The sequence below is a fragment of the Triticum aestivum genome, chromosome 4A (assembly GCF_018294505.1).
Source record: "Triticum aestivum cultivar Chinese Spring chromosome 4A, IWGSC CS RefSeq v2.1, whole genome shotgun sequence".
NCBI classification, from domain to species: domain Eukaryota; kingdom Viridiplantae; phylum Streptophyta; class Magnoliopsida; order Poales; family Poaceae; genus Triticum; species Triticum aestivum.
In genome coordinates, this window is record NC_057803.1 from 156,239,498 (window position 1) to 156,243,297 (window position 3,800).

The window sequence follows — 3,800 nt, forward strand, 5'->3', positions numbered from 1 at the left end:
GTACCCAGCAAGACTTACATCAGAACTATCTACATATGCATCGGTATCAATAAAGGGGGTGGTGGAGTTTAACTGCAGCAAGCCGGCTTTGACTCAGTGGCTAACCTGAACTACGACTGCAAGCAACTCTTTTGAGGTGGCGCACACGAGTCCACATATTCACCGTATCAATACACCACTATGGATCCGCTCCCGTCTCCCTACAGAACGCCATCCATAGCACTCACGCTTATCTTGCGCATTTCAGAGTATCCACATTCACTTGTCTATGAACTATGCAAGGGGTCCAAGTTTCCATATTCGAGGAATCCGGCTATTCGAATAGATAATGATAACCCTGCAGGGGTGTACTTCTTCACACACGCTCTCACCACTTATCACGATATACACATCATGTATCTCGGCAACCTTCAAGCGGAAGCCTGGCGAGGGTGTCGGCCATGACCTTACTAACCACACAAGTCTCTTGTCTAGGTTTATCGCCTATTCGGGTTCCATCCGCGAGGAGATCCGACCAAAGTTTCGCTCACAACCCCAAATGATGTTTGCAGGGTTCCCAAGACACCAAACGGGCGCCCGGTACACCGTGCCACAGTGTATCTACCGCATCATAGCCCACCCCTAGGGTCAGCGCTACGCACGACCGCCAACACATATCCTATAAACACTAGAAACTAGTTGCAACTCCTGGACAAAGGACTAGGGCAGTTAATAAGTCGAGAGGGTCAATTAAGGATCCCAATGAGTGGTAGTAGCTGTTCATGGATCACCAACACAGAACTCAGTTCCTGAGGAAAGTTTCAATGAGACAACCCACCATGTACTCCTACATGACCTCTCACCGCTACCTTTACCAAATCGTGTTCACACACTTAGCTCACACAGTAGGACATGTTCATCGCCAATCCAATTCATCCCCAATGATTCAGACCTGACTCAACTCTAAGTAGTAGCAGGCATGACAAACAAGCATGAATGATTAGGCACATCAGGGCTCAAACAACTCCTACTCATGCTAGTGGGTTTCATCTATTTACTATGGCAATGGCAGGTCATGCAGAGGAAAGGGGTCAACTACCGCAACATGTAATAGTTGAATAGTTGTTGTCCTAATGCAGTAAAGAGAGCAGGAGCGAGAGAGTGGGATTGTATTGGAATGAACAAGGGGTTTTTGCTTGCCTGACACTTCTGAAGATAGTATAGTTCTCCATCGGTGTCATCGATCACATCATCGAAGCAACGTCTACTGAGAGGGGACAATCACCAGCAAACATAAAAGAACCAACATTCACTGCAATGCACAATCAAATGAATGCCATGTCATGTTAAGGAACTGAATTGACCTAATGCAGCAGTAAGCCAAGTTAATTGAAGTGGAATTCAAACAGGGTTAAACTCCAACTCCAAATGCTAGTTCATAAATTGCCCTAATCATGATTTATCCTATTCAGTGAGGTTAACTTGTTCAATCATGCATGAAAGTGCCATAAACAGATTTTTCATATTTTTCTGATCATTTTTCATATATAATTTATTTCATTTGGAGTTACGGTTTATTTTCTATGAATTTTAGAAGTTTAGGGGATTTTCTGGAAATAAATAAATCATTTAGATTTATTTAAAATACAGAAAAGCATTTACTACGTCAGCTTTGTATCATGCTGACGTCATCTGGTCAATAGAAGCGGTCCAGGTCACACCTGACCAGTGGGTCCCACTGGTCAGTTGTTAGTTAACTAACTAAATTTAGTTAGCATTAAACTAATACTAATCCTAGTTTAGTTAGTGGCCTGGGGCCCACACGTCAGTGACCCAGGGGGGTCAAACTGGGCCCACCCAGTCAATGGTCAACGGTCAACTTGCCGGCGTTTAGCCGCCGGCGGCAGCAGACGCGGTGGAGCGGCGCGGGATTCGCCTACAAGATGCCGTTTGGCGCACGGAGCACAGCTACGCGATGCAGACGCTCGTCCGCATCCAACCATGGTGGTGGCGCAGCCGGGGAGTGGCTAGAGTAGCGCCGACGATGAGGTTTGCGGCGGCGCGTGCGGGTGAGCGTGGTGCAGTCGCTATGGTGCACGAGGGGAAAAACGGAGAGGGGAAGCAGGAGCAGGAGCTCACGGAGGGTGCGACGAGATGCTTAGTGGGCTCGGGGACGCGCTGAGGTCAACGGGGTAGCGAAGGCGATCTCCGGAGGCCGTAGGTGAAGACGACGGCGATGGCGGCTCTCCAGGGCTTCCCACGTCACGTGGATCGAGGGAGAGGCGTAGGCGAGGGTGGCAAGGTTCGTGGACAGGTCAGTGAGGCGAGGGGGGCATGGTGGTCATGGTGGCGACGGACGGCGGCGACGGCTTCGCTCTGCTTTGGGAGGGATAGCGAGGGAGGTGAGGCAGGGAGAGAGTGGAGCGGTCGAGGGGTCCAGGGGGTCTGCGTGGCAACACCAGAGGCGTCCAGACCCTCGGCGTCAAGCAAGAGGTGGCGCACGGCGGTGCGCGCGCGTCGGGCACGCGCCTGTCCTCCTGGCAAGGAGGAAGACGACAGGGGAGGGGCCAGGCGGGCTTGGCCGCGCAGGTGGGCTGGCCAGCTGGGCCGCGACAGGTAAGTCAGGTAAGTTCTCTCTCTCTCTCCTCTATTTTCTGTTTTCTATTATTTCTGTAACTTCAGGGCTTTATTAAAAATGCTAGGGCATTTCCAAAAATCATAAAACTAATCATGGCTACTGCTTAGAATATATCCAACAGTAAACATTTTAGTTTATGATTATTTGAGCATTTAAAATATTTTATAGCATTTAAATGCCCAAATGCAAATACTATATGATTTAATTCAGTGATCCTCTGTTGTCCTAGAAAAGTTTGCATCATTTTTGTCAGAGGTTCTAGACCAAGGGAAAGAAGATGAACATTTTAGAAGGGCATTTCAGGTTCATTGAAAAAGTATTTTTTAATAACCCTAATTGGTTTAAGTGGTGCTGGGGTTTTCTGTCATCCCCATTTCAAAATTAATAGGAATTGAAAATGATGCATGGATGCAATGCCACTAATTACAAGAAGATTTAGAGGGCTGTGACACGGGCGGTACTGTCGCTTACAGATCGCGGTACTACCGATGTTTGCCTAATTCCACCATGTTCCTGCCATTTTTTGATCTCTTTTGCTGTGTTTTGTGTCTTATGCTCATTCTTTCTGGTTGTTCCGTGTGTCCGTGTGTTTGGTTCCAAGTGACGGTCCTTCTGAGCAGCATGCGCACCGTGTCAACCCCGGGTGTGCAACTTCCTAGCACTATTGCACCTCTGAGACAACGGCGGCTTCATCAAGTGTTCCGCCTCAAATGAAGAAGATGAGTGCATCCAAGCCCAAGCCAACAGCCAAGTTTGTGACAGAGACGTCTGCCAAGGAATTCTGGGAGAAGCGTCGGCGCAACCCCTATGAGGTCGCTCAAGAACCTGCCTTGGTCAACCGTCCGTTCTGGAACCGTTTTCAGTATGCCATCTACTTTTATGTGATCAAAGCCAAGAAGAATCTTTTTGTTGATGTTCGCTCCATCGACGCTGCCTTTATGGAGAAGGATCCTGACTACTTTGGGGAGGCTCTTCAAATGTGCTCTCAGTTGAACATCCTCAGGATCATGCAGTTCAACAAGGATTTTGATGCAGATTTGGTGGCTCGGTTTTATGCCACCATCCATCTTGGAACAGATGAGGACAGGACTCTGACTTGGATGACAAATGGCAGGATGTTTACTGTCAAGTGGAAGGCCTTCATGGAGCTTCTTAAAGTTTAGGATCAAGGTCTTGAGAACTC